Below are 13,429 nucleotides of genomic sequence, written 5' to 3'. Positions count from 1 at the left end.
AGAGGGAGCCGACAGAGGGAGCCTGTGGCCTGGTTCTCTGGCTGCCACAAGGCCCACCTGTCCTGCCTAATTTCCCTGGAGGCAGGTGGGTTTGCTGCTGCCCAGGCTGGTGCTGAGGGGGGGCATGGTCTCCTTTCTTCCCCTGCTCCTGGCTGCACCGTGGACGTTCTTGACTTGGGCCAGCTCTGTGCTTTTGGCTGGGGAATAACACAAAACAGGACGGCGTTTCATAGTAAATTACTTCAATTTTTATGGCTCCGTGTGCTGTTTCCTGACAAAGTAACTCTATTTAGTTTACAAGTGGAATTTTTTTCTTTGGGTGTTTTGGTTCTCTAACCCCCTCTCCCGCCGCACCCCTGCCTTATCCCTTCGTGCTCTCACCTTGTGCTGCCTCCACTCTCACAGAAGAGGTGGAAACCGCTGAATGTCCCTCACGTGCCACTGTGAGTGAACTGGGGCCCCTGGAGGGAGGACCTGGGCCCTGGTCATGTTGAGGGGGTTGGCTGGACCCCCAGCTGCAGAGCGGATTCCACGTCCCAGGCCTGTTTCTCACAGGATGTGTAATAGGCACTGAGGACCAGGCTTCAGAGCCGTCTTCCAACAGCCCTTCCTTAATGCCAAGTCTGAGTGGGAGCGCCCCGCCCTCCCTGCTTTGCCCTCAAGTTGCCCTTTGGGGACCCATCTCATCTCTTTTATTCTCCAAGCTGGTATTTGTTGGGAAGAAATTCCCTTTGAGGCCATCTTTGAGTTTCTGGGTAACTTGACTCATATACAAAGGCAGGCAGGGGTTGTGGGACACCTGGGTGGCTCAGTTGGTTAAGCGTCTGCCTTCTGCTCATGTCATGATCCCAGGATCCTGGGATTGAGTCCGGTTTCGGTCTCCCTGCTCAATGGGGAATCTGCTTCTCCCTCTGCCTCTGCTGCTCCCCCTGCTTGTGTGCCCTCTCCCATTCTCTCTCATAAATAAATAAATAAATAAAATCTTATTTATTAACCTCTTCCCAGGGGTTGTGAAGTTATAACCCCTCCCAGAGGGCTAGCCCATTTAAAAATCAGCTAGGGTGGGTGGGAAGGAGGTAGAGCCTCAAAGCCCCCAGGGATATCGTGGACCCCACACCCATCCAGCTGCACACATCCATCCCCCATGGCCAGGGAGCTAATGCTGTTTTAAGCCCTCCTAACTCCGAGAGTGCCAGCGGAGGCAGGTGGTGGCCCCAGGGAGCTCGTTAGCCCTGCAGACACTCGGGCCCCATCCCAGATTTGCTGACTCAGAGTCAGCTGGATAACAAGATCTCCAGGTGAGCCCACACCCGCCAGAGCTCGGGAAGAGCTATTCAAAGCCCCACTTCACCGATGCAGACTCTGAAGCGGGAAGGGTAAGTGGCTAGCTCCGCAATGCCGGCCTCGAGGTCCTGGGCTGGGATTCAGACTCAGATCTCTCGGACTCCGGAGGCCGTTGGAGGTGGGTAGGGTTTCAGCAGGGTAGGATGGGAGAGAAGGGCATGTGAGGACGAGGGATGGCTTAAGCATGGAGGTAGAAGCCTGCAAGAGGCAGCTCAGGAGCAGACTGAATTACTTGCAAAGAGGCGATGGGAAGCTGCTGAAGATCTGGGAGCAGAGAGGCGTCGTGAAGTTTATCCATGGGCCGGGGTACTCATCTCCCCAATAGGGCTTGCAATGCAAGAGAAGCCCTGAGTACAGGCTAAAGGTGTTTGAGGGCTACAAGGCTGAGACATGTCTGTGACTTTGTTGTGAGGGTCCAGAGCTGTAGCTCTCTCCTTCTAGCCTCAGACCTGGCTTCTGGTCTGAATTATCCAGCCCTGTGTGGAGTGGAGGGGCAGGTGGACAGTCTTCCAGGGGGCTGGGCCTGCAAGGAGTCATGGGGGACAGTGGACGGACCTCTGGATGGGGAGGTGGAGTCATGTGCCCTGAGTCATCTCTCCTCCAACAGAATATCTGCTCTTCCTTCGTCTGGGCCTTGAGGGCTTCTGTTCCTGGGCCACCTTGAGCCGCCTCTGTGCTCCTATGCACCGCTGCTCTGCCCAAAGGGCGGGACTTGGAATGGACCGTGGGCAAGGATTCTGCCTCCCTGTGTCTGGGCACCCTCTCTCTAGTAATGCAACCCAGTTATAGCGTGAGCTCTTGACGGAGGAGAGTACAAGCCTCGGTTACTGGGGAAGCAAATGGACTCCAAAGCAGGAGCCTGCCGGGCTCGTCCCAAGGGTCAGCTCAGACACAGGGTGACTGCCCACGCATCCCCCCTAGTCACCTCAGCCCCTCCCCCTCCCCCCATGAGTCAGCATCCAAGTGATTTCAGAGCCAGCGGCTCAGGTCCTCAGGACAGCCCGATGAGATGGGTAGGTTGGATCATCCCCATTTCACAGCTAAGAAGATGGGGGCCAGGAAAGGCCCAGTGACTTGTCTAAGATCGCAGAGCCCAGAACAAGGCCTGGAGCTGAGGCCAGACCCATGGTTCTTTACTTGAATCCGCAGCTCCTTCTACTTTAAGACCCTGAGCATTTTTTCTAGTTTGAAAAAAATGGGGTGCTTTCTAGAACATGAGAGGCTGGGCTCAGGATACCTGCCCAGGGAGACTGTGTGTCTGGTACGGAGCCCTGGGGTTGCCCCTCCTGGGTATTCTGGAGTGATCTGTAGATCCATTTGCATCTTACTCGCCTGGGAGGCCCCCAAGGGAATGGGGAACTTTCAGCCCCTCCACTCCCTCCCCTCCTCTGGAGCCCAGCACAGGGCCTGAGAGAGGAGGCATGCAGAGCAGCCATGACAGAGATGCCCAAGGGCTGACCCAGAGCAGCTTTGGTTCTGTCCTGGTCACCCAGCAGCCACCATCCTCTCCAGTGCCACTCCTCTGTCCCCATCTTCTGGGGAGCTCATTTTCTACTCTTCCACATCTCTCTGTTTCTAGAAGCCCGTTTGTCCTCTTGTTGTACCTTGTATCTTTCCCTCAAGGCTTCCTTTCCCCCCAAGCCTCCTCTTTCTGACCCAGAACCATTAATCCTTAGATGGCTAGGTATGGAGGTGACAGTGTCCTGGGATGGGGCCCCTCGGAGCTGCTCTCTGCCCCCACTGGGGATCAGTGGCTGGTCCATCTCTTGATGTGGCCAGTCCAGAGTGGAAGGGGTCTTGGCCTGCAGCCTCTGCTCCCAACACACGGGGCAAGCTTGCCCAGAGGCTAGGGCTGTGCACTCTGGAGCAAGCCTGGAGCTGGAATCCCGGCTTTGTTCCTCTTGGCTGCATGACCTTTGTCACCCAGAGAAATAAAAACAGGGAGAGAGAGAGGCGCACTGGCCAAACACAGCCTTGGAGTTTCTCTTCCTGCTTCAGAGCTCCTCAAATTATCTGACTTCAGGTGGATTTTCTTCCCTAACTATGACTAGGTCAGGGGCTGGGGCCCAGTCTAACCTTTGGCTACGATGGAGTAAGATGTGGGGCTGCCTTAGTAGAAGTGTGGGCAAGTTACTCTGCTTCTCTGGGCCTCAGTTTCCCCATCTATAAAATAAAGGGGGTGCGGCCTTTGCTCCGTGAAGGCCCCTCTGGCTCTGGCATTGCAGGATTCCAGGTCTGGGCAGTCACAAGCTCTGTTCTTCTCTCTCACTTTGTGGCATCTCAGCAGAGGGTCATGTGCAAGATTCATATATAAATGGATAAATAAATAACTAATGCCTTTTATTTGTGCAGTGTTGAATAGTTTTCAGAGTGCTTTCTTATCCATTAATTCTCTCAACCGAGCCTTGTGCATGCCCCTGGGAAGCAAGCAGCCCCGGGGATCATGACTCCCACGTTTAGAGCAGGAACGGGAGCTTCAGAGAGGCAAAGTGACTTACCCAAGATCACACTGTTATTTGACATCAGGATAAGAAGAAGTGGAAAAGAGAAACTGAAAGAGGAATAAAGGCTGGTGGGGGTAGGGGCATGGCTGGTCTGGGGGGGCAGAGAGCAGAAATAAAAACACGGGAGAAAGGATTTGTCAAAGGCAACCTCAGAACTTTGGAGTTTCTCTCCTGCTTCAGGGGTCCTCAAATATCTGACCTCTGGGGTAATTTCATCTCTTCCTATGACTCAATCAGTGGCTGGGGCTCAGTCTAACCTTTGGCTAGGTATTAGCAAAATCTTTGGCAGCATTAATAGAGGTATGGTGCTCACAGTAAAGGAGGTGAAATTCTCCATGTGAGAACATGGTAACCACTCCTAGTCACCTGCTTTGATGTGGACTTCGACAAACTGGAGGTGGGTGGTGAAGAGTGAACCTTGAACCATCTGGGACAGAGTCAGAGGAACTAGACTTGAGGAGGAAAAGACTGGGGAGTTCCAGCCCTGTCTTCATACCTTAGAAAGAACTTGGGTTTGGCTCCAGGAGGCCCTAGAGGGCAGAAAGTGGGCTGGTGGGAGGATGGAATCAGGGCCAGTTTTAATTGCCACAGGGAAAGAAGTGGCTAATCTCTATTGTGAAACAGTCCTGACCAACCCTCCTGCCCCCAGACAGCTTGGCTGCCCTGTTCCTTGGCTCTCCCCTCAGCCTCTGCAAAGCCGTTCCCAAGCTGCTGGTGTGGGGTGGGCCCTTGTCCTTGTCACTCCTTCCAGGGTCTGAGCTCTCTAAGGGCTGGGCAGGGCAAGGGGTCCCTGTCTTGTGTGTAGCTTGACCACTGAGGGCCTTGCAGCTCTGAACAGAGGTCGTTCAAGGCTCTGTGGGGAGAAGGCCGATGGAAACCCCACAGGGCTTGTTTCTGATAACGGCATGGGGTAGGGGGTGCAGGGTCAAAGCATTCTTCTGGAACCTGGTGCCACTGGTTATCTCTGAGACAAGGGCCAGTGTGGGGTGGGGAGCAGAAGGGGGCAAGGTGGGGTAAGGGGGCAGGGATGCTAGGACCCTGAGAGGAGATAAGGAACAGGAGCTGCAGGTCTGGGGGTGTCCTGCAGGATGGGGGGCGCCTCCTCTCCAGGCTCTGCCTGGAGTCCGCTACCCTCTGAGCTGGGGCTCCTCCTCAGATGGCAAGAAAACAGGGTGCTTCTCGTGGGTGTTTGGGAATCCTGAGCTTCCCCTTGGAGACCACCCTGACCACTGGCAGGGCTGGATCTTTGAGAGGGTGGGAACCAGAGGTCTGAAGAAGCCCCAGCTTGTCAGCACTCATCCGCTCCTTCCCTGCTCTCTCTGCTGAGGTCTGGCTCCCTCACAGGGAGAAAATCTGCCCCTAAGAAGCTTTATTGCTCCCACTGCCTCTGTCTCAGGGGCTGGAACACAGGGCCCATTGCTTTAACCTGGCCCTCTGTGGAGCCTCCATCCATCCCCACAACCCCACTTCTGTAAGGGCAAGTACCTTCCAGAAGGGTCCTGTCTCTCTCTGATCTGTTTTTTTCCTCTCTCTTTGTCATTCTCTCTTATTTTCTCATAGCCACTGCTCTGGGGGCTCCCCTCTTCTTCCCTGCTCTCAGCCCCATGGCAGTGAGGACCACAGGAGGCAGGGGCCAGACTGAGCCTGAAGGATTGGGAAGATGGGGTACAGATAGGTCCCTGGGCCTAGTGTCTTGTTCCCCCTCATTTATTTAGCAAATAAAACTACCAGATGGCCAGTTAATTTGAATTTCATATAAACAGCAAATTAAAATTTTTTTTTTTTTTTTAGTGTAAGTATATCCCATGCAGAATTCAGGATATACTTATACTATAATTGTAATTGGTGTTTATCTGAAATTCAGACTAACGGGGGTTCTTTGTTTTCTCTGCCAGCCCAAGTCTGGACTCCTCCATCCTACACCAGAGGACGGCCTCTGAGCATCTCCCTGGCAACCATCCTAAATCCTAGTCCTAACCATTGACAACTAGGAACAAAGGCCCCATCTCCCAACAATGGACAGTCGATGATAACTGATAGCATTTAGGTAGCTTCAGGGTAGCCTCCAGCAATCAGGGACTGTTGTCATCAATTGTCTAAGAAAAATGCATGTGTATAAAGCTGTAGGCATTGGGTTTGGTGATGTAAAGGTTGGCCCAAGTGCCCAGCAGCAGGAAGCTCCAACCTTCTCCAAACATGCCCCATCTTTACCTTGCGCTCATTCTCCTCTCCTGTCATTCTCTGTTATTTGTGTCCTACCTTGTATCTACTCATCCTTTAAGATTCTGCTCAGATGTCTTTGGAGCACCTTCCCTACGCTTGCCCTCCCCGCACTCAACCTCCCACGTGCCCCGGTGGACTTGGTGACCTCCCTTCTGGCGCCCAAGGGACGGATCTTGTCTGTGCTGGGTAGAGCACTCAGGGCTCTGTAGGGCGGCTGCCCATCTCTCCCCACAGCCTCAGGCTCCCCAAGGACCTGGACTACGGTGCGTTCAGGCCCCCAGTGTGCACAGGGGACGCACCACAGTCCTCAGCCTGCCGCACTCAGCTTAACTGTCCCCTCTGCACTGAGACCTCCCTGCCTACCCATTTCCAGAAGATCCTCCAATTCTCCCAGTGTATTTGCTTCATAGGAAATCAGGATCTGTAATTTAAATACAAATATGTATTTGTATTTATGCGCTGTTTTCTATTTCCACCTCTAGTGGACCAGCCCCAAGGCTTGTCTCTTTTGACCCATGCCGTTTGTCCAGCACTTAGAACGGAGTCTGGAACACAATGTGCTCAGTGAAAATGTACTGAGTGAGTGCATGACCACAGGTGCCTAAAGGATGTCTATGGCTTCCCTGGGTTTGTACCCATCCTCCTTCTTCCGGTGGCCACACTGGGATTACCCCCTGTGGAGGTTTCTTTCTCTGTCGGACTGTGTGGTTCAACAACTCCAACCTCTTTCCCACAGAGCCAGGCCCACAACCCACTCCTGGCCCAGCAGAGCATTTCTCTCCCCGACTGGGGCTAGGCACCAGGCCAAGCCGTTCCAGGGACACCCAATCCTAGGACACTTGCTGCCAACGTGCAGGGTATAAGCCTGTTGCTGCCAGTGGGAAAGTCTGTCTGGGAATGATGCCCACAGGGGGAAGCGGATCCAAGGGATGGAGAGATAAGGATTTCTGGCAACATTGTTAGAGCACCTGGATCTAGATGTGCCTGAAGCCATCCCTAGCCTCTCCAGCTACCTGCCAACAAATTGTCTTTTCTGCTTAAGCTGATTTGAATTGTAATTTATTATTCCAGCTAGAATAGTCGTCGTTAATGCAGATTGGAAAAGTATCTCAAATCATCCTTTTATTCTCATTCAGCATCTAACGGAGCCTGGCATGCAGTAGGCACTCAATAAACATTCTGAGCGAATAAATGACTGCAAGCACTTTAAAGGGATGAATAGTGTCTAATTTACTTAAACCGTTTTTCCTTTTTCTCTGCAGACAAATGTTCAGTATACATTATGCATGCCATGAATGTTACGATGCCAGATAGATAAGATTCATCTCTTCTCTTCCTCCTCCACTAGGAACGTCCTGCTAATGGAATTCCTGCCTCTCACCCCCCCTCCTTAACGGCTCCCGAGTTCTCCTCTTCTTGTTCTTCTTTCAGTTAATAATTGAGACAATTTGTAATCTATCATCCAGGGTAGGTCCGTGTCCTAGGCTCCCAAATAACCTGGGGAAAAGTGAATACTAGTAAGTCAAGTCATAGATGTTTCCTACATCAGGGCTGATGCAGGGATTCGCCTGCCATGTTGCTGACACAGGCTGTCTGTTTCATGCTCCTGTCCGAGGAAGGACAGGAACCAGAAGGCCTAGAAAAGTTCCCCTCATGTTGCCTCACTCCTCATTTCCTTGGGAGCTGGGACATGATCTTTTGGAAGCAGTCATGACGTTGAAGGTCCTCTTGTCTTCCGTGGATTCTACTATTAGAAGCAGACCAGCCATGAAAAAGAGAACTTGATTTCATCAAAAAGTTCAAACACACGGAAAAGTAGACACAATAATATAATAAGCCACCATCTCCTCATCAACCAGCCTCAGGAAACTCCTGGAAAATGTTATTTCCTCTCTACTCCCACTCCCATCCTTCCTCCCACCCCTGATTCCTTTGAAGCATATCATTTTTATGGAAATATTTTAATAGTCATTTCTAGATGATAAACACTCTTTTACTGATTAATTTTTAAAGATTTATTTATTGATTTTAGGGGAGGAGGGGCACGGGGAGAGACTCTTTCAAGCAGACTCCCCATGAGATCATGACCTGAGCTGAAACCAAGAGTCAGATGCTTAACCGACTGAGCCACCCAGGTGCCCTGAGAAATACTCTTTTAAAACCATAATGCCACTACCCACAGTGGCAGGTTGTTACACCGTAGCATAACCCCCAGCAAAGCATGCTTGTTGGTGCTTGCACTCTTGGGAAGACTCCTACATTGACTTCAGACTTGACAACATGAAACCCTTGATCAATGGGACAATGACAAACATCATAAGAAGCCCAGAAAGCACTTGTCCTTTGGGCTTTCCCTTTCTTGCCTCTTGCTGCAAATGTTTCTGCAGCCATGTGAAGAGCCCAAAGCCTCCTTCAGAATGAGAGACCACGTGGGGTGAGAGAGTGGGTACAACTGTTCTTGTTGTGTCCACATATGAGGGATCTGACCACACTGTGTGGGACAGACTTGAGCCATCACCATTGGCATCTTAACCAAACCAGTGGCTCACAGAACCATGAGCAAACAAGACAGTCATTGATCTAAGCCATTAGTGTTGGGGTGGCTTGTTATGTAGCAAGAGCTAATTGATGCACACCCAAGACCCTGAACATTAATTTCTTAATTTCATCAAATAACCAGTAACACTTGAAAGCTCTTTGATTGTCTCATAAACCTTTGTTTATTCTTTTATTGGGATCCAAGAAGGTCGATATATTTCGATTGATTGATTGATACGTCCTCTTGTGCCTCAAAGTCTATAATTTCCACTTATCCAATATATACATTTTTTTTCTCTTGCAATTTATTTTTCAAAGAAACTGGTCCTCTGTCCCACAGTTTTCCGAAATCTGAATTTGCTGGATGCTATGGTGCCATATAATGGGTTCGGCTGTCCCTAAATTTCCTGTAAACTGTCAGTGAGTTAGATGGGGAAGTTTGATCAGATTAGCTTTGATTTATTTTGGTGTCCGTGTTCCTCCTCAGGCAGGGTCAATACCCAGGTGTCTTTTGGTCAAGTGACCATCTCCCAGATCAATGTTCCTGGTAGTTTTTCTAAGGCGATATTAGAGTCACTCACTCTTTGTTTGTCAGCCATAATATTTCCAGAAAGTTATATTTCTCCTTATTAAGCATTCAGTTACTGATGGTACCACTTGTGTAAGGAAAAGCAGGATAAATGCTTGATTCTTTCTCTTTATTTCAGTTTTCTGAAGATTAAATTTATTTCCTTGGCATCTTCCAGGTGTGACCAATGAGGTTTATTTAATTTTTTGAGTATCATTATGAACTCATGTATTTAAATATTTGGATGTATTTTAATACAGTGTATTGTCCTTATTGGTGTTTAAATTGCATCAGCTTTGACCAGGGGAGTCTACTCAAGTTGGCTCTTGAGTCATTTTGACACAAATCCCGTAATCTTTGATAATGTTTGATAGCTTCCTTGTTTCTGGTATAAAGATGTTCTGGCTTATCTTGTACTTTTTCCTGTGCCAGTCTTAGAATTAGCCTTTTCCTCCAAAGATACTCGATTTCCTTTTGACATAGTTATCCATGATATTTCACAAGTAGGAAAAGCTTTGATGGTGGTTTTTTCCTCTTTTTTTTTTTTTCTTTCTCCCCTTCCTTTAGAACAGAAAAGCCAGAAATCTTCAAGGAGGTCAGGTTACTTGGCCCATGTAGGCGGCTCTCCCTGAGAGAAGTCTAGAAAATTCTACCAGGGAAGAGTGTATCTTTCTTGTGTTTGCAAAAAGCAGTAGTCAAGAGAGATGACACTTTCTGCTAATCCACTGATTTCCATAATGAAGAAGAAATCTTGCCTTTGTAAACGAAGGAATAAAAAGAGTGATTTCAGAGCCGGTTGGTTCTCAAAAGCATGACTTGAGGTCTGGGTCCCGACTGTATATACGAGCACCATGGGGAGGCTGAACTGCGGCCCAGGAGGCACTTGCAAAGCCTGGTTGGTTTGCTTTGCTGAGTCCTGCTTTCTCTTCCAAGCACTGGAGATTAACTACTTCTGAACCCATTCTGAGGGCGCAGTGAGATCATACAGAGATGTTTACTGCTCAGCCTGCAGACTCTCTTGCTTTCCCCTTTCTCAAGATCCCCATGACCCCAGACTAAAGGAGTGTCCAAAAACGCTGTCACTTTTCTCAGGGAACAGATTGAGAGAGAGACCGAAGGACTGTGGGACACCTTTGCCCAGAGTCTTGGGTCCATCAGCTCATACGGCCCGTGTGGGGTCCAGGAAGGTCTAGCATTTGATCCTGCTGGGACATAGCCTGTTTCGGGGCCTCCCTGACCTGTTCCTCCTGATGGCTATAAAGAAGTTGATGATGGGGCGCCTGGGTGCCTCAGTTGGTTGAGCGACTGCCTTCAGCTCAGGTCATGATCCTGGAGTCCCAGAATCGAGTCCCGCTTCGGGCTCCCTGCTTGTGGGGAGTCTGCTTCTCCCTCGGACCCTCCTCCTTCTCATGCTCTCTCTGTCTCTCACTCTCAAATAAATAAATAAAATCTAAAAAATAAAAAAGAAGCTGATGATGTTAGCAATGGTAATTATAGATAACATTGACAGAGCACTTTGCAGGGGCCACGTTCTGTTCTAAGGATGACAGATGTGTTTCTATTTGTTGGAGCTGCCGTCAGCTCTCCGCTGACAACAGCTTCCTAACCAGGCTCCCTGCCTTCACCCCTGCTGCTCTACCATATATTCCCCACAGATTGTCCAGAAAGAATCTTGAAAACATGAGTCAGATCGTACTACTCCTCCAAGGCTTTTGATGTCTTCCTGTCTTCCTCTAAATTAAAGATAAAGCGGAGATGGTGCCCTATCACCTTTCCTCATGGGTCCCTCACTACTTCTCGAGCTCATTTTCACCGTTTCCCCTCCTCTGGAGACACACCAGCCCCCTCCCTGTTCGTCAACTCTGGCTAGTGGCTTCGGGCCTCAGAGTCTTCGCCCATGCTGTTCCCTTTGTGTGCAATGCTCCCTGCCCCGCCCCAAGCTCCAGTTCCTCCCGGTCTCCCCTCAAACACCAGCTCCTCCACAAACGCACCCCCCTTCCCTGGTCATTCTGGATAACACAGCCCCTTTGGGCTGTCAGCTTCCAGCTCCTTTTCTTCATAGCATCCCACCACCTACCTACCGGATTATAAATTTACTCTCTGTCCCTGTCTCTGTACCTACCTTGTGAACTTCATGAAAAAATGAATTTTTATGCACATAAGTCAGCGACAGGTACCTAATAGATGAGCAAAAAATATTTGTTCAGCGAATGAATAAATATTGATGCACTTCATAATCCCAATAACGATCTGAGGTTTGGAAGGTACTATTATTTTTCCATTTTTTACAGATGGAGAAGCCAGCTGAAGCTACAGCCTACCTTAACCAGCGACGGGCAAGTCACTTCAGATCACATAACAAATCCGCGGAAAGATGGGATGAATGGGCAGACCAGGCTGGCGGATGAACACGTATGCGAGCATCTCTGTCCCCTCTTTCCACTCCTCCTCCTCCACCATGGGAGTTTAGAGGGGATTTCCTTTTTCCTCCACACCCCTCTGCGCTTCTGCCCTGAACCGGTGTCTACCTCTCTGCCCTGGATTGCAGGTGGGACAAAGTAGAAGCAAACCCGGACCCTTGCCCTCCACGCCTGAGCAGCCAGCTCTGTGTCTGCCCAGGCTGTCCCAGCGGGATTCTCCATCCCTGAGGAGACCCACCTGCTTCAGCCTGACCACCAAAGTCCGCATCAAGGAAGATTAAAGTAGCTGAGGGAGAGAGGAGTCAGACTCGATCACTTCTTGGCTCACCCTGAAAAATCTCCCTTCTCCAACCCGGAGACCGGAGATGCGCAGGGATGGAGGGAAGGAGCGGTGGGGTCTAGAGCAGGATGGTCTGACCGGGCCAGCTCGAGGCCACTATTTTAACAGAATCTGTCAACATGGCCATGTTCACAGTTTCTCTTTGGCTTTTTGTTTTCATTTACTAAAATACATTTCTAAATTCACACAGAGAAAATTTTGCTCTTTGTAGCGTGCGATTGGACGAGTTTTGACACGTGCAAAGTGTCATGTCTCTGTTACCACAATGGTGACACAGAAGACTTTAGTCACTCCCCAGATTCCCATGTGTTGGCCTCCTGTAGTCAGCCTCTCCCCGTGAAACTCTGCTTAGCAATCACTGACAGGTGATCCATCCCTGTAGAGCCTTTGCCAGAAAGTCCTAGAAATGGAAGCATGCAGGGGTTCCTGGGTGGCTCAGTCGGTTTAATGTCTGCCTCGGGCTCAGGTCGTGATCTCAGGGTCCTGGGATCGGGCTTCCTGCTCAGTGGGGAGCCTGGTCCTCCCTCTGCCCCCTTTCCCCCTGCTTGTGCTCTCTCTCTGTGGAATAAATGAATAAAAACTTAAAAGAAAAAAGAAAACAAAAAAAAGAAATGGAGGCATATAGCACACAGCCTTTTAGTCCAGGCTCCTTTCACTTAGCAAAATGCATTTGAGGTTCCTCTGTGGCCTCTTTGCCTCTGTCAGTGGGCTCATTGTTTTTCATTGCTGACTAGTAGTCCACTGACTTGACTACACCACACTTGGTTTATCCGTTCACCCGACGAAGGTCGAGGAAGGTCATTCGCATTGTTTCCAGGTTTTGGCAATGAGCTTACAAAGCCGCTTTATACATTCCTACGTAGATGTCTGCGTGAACAGAAGTTTTCTTTTTCTTGAGCAAATACCCAAATGTAGGATTCCTAGGTCATGTGATAATGTATGTTTAACTTGATAAGAAGCGGCCAGGATGTCCGCAGTGGGTCTGTCCATCTTGTAGGAATGTTCCAATCCTCGTCAGCATTCGCACCGTCGGTCTGAAACATTTTCTTAGCCCTGCTAGGAGGCGTATTTTGGCATAGGACCAATGATGCGGAATCTCTTTTTACATGGTTATTTGCTATTCCTAGGTCGTCTTCAGTGAGGTGTCCAAATGCCCCTTTACCAAAGTTGTTGCCTCTTTCATTCCTGTGACACTGTCAGGCATCCTAACAACTTTGATCCCTTGCCCAAGGGGCCTTGGGGAAGGCATTTTTTTTTTTTAAATTTTTAAATTTTTAAATTTCTTTTCAGTATACCAGAATTCATTTTTTAAAAGATTTTATTTATTTATTAGACAGACAGAGGTCACAAGTAGGCAGAGAGGCAGGCAGAGAGAGAGAGGGAAGCAGGCTTCCTGCCGAGCAGAGAGCCCGATGTGGGGCTCGATCCCAGGACCCTGAGATCGTGACCTGAGCCGAAGGCAGAAGCTTAACACATTGAGCTACCCAGGCAC

The 13,429-nt window shown here is 49.7% G+C and overlaps 1 long non-coding RNA gene across 1 annotated transcript; it reads left to right on the top strand.

Annotated features, from left to right (window-relative positions):
• The first annotated feature begins 1,256 nt into the window (after positions 1 to 1,256).
• Positions 1,257 to 12,074, top strand: LOC309851748. The gene is made up of 2 exons (XR_014304905.1): positions 1,257 to 1,376; positions 11,469 to 12,074. It is a non-coding gene; the product is annotated as an uncharacterized lncRNA (long non-coding RNA).
• The last annotated feature ends 1,355 nt before the right edge of the window (positions 12,075 to 13,429 follow it).

Source organism: Mustela nivalis (genome assembly GCF_964662115.1).
Source record: "Mustela nivalis genome assembly, chromosome: 17".
Taxonomy (NCBI): domain Eukaryota; kingdom Metazoa; phylum Chordata; class Mammalia; order Carnivora; family Mustelidae; genus Mustela; species Mustela nivalis.
This window is presented reverse-complemented; position numbering and strand designations above follow the sequence as displayed.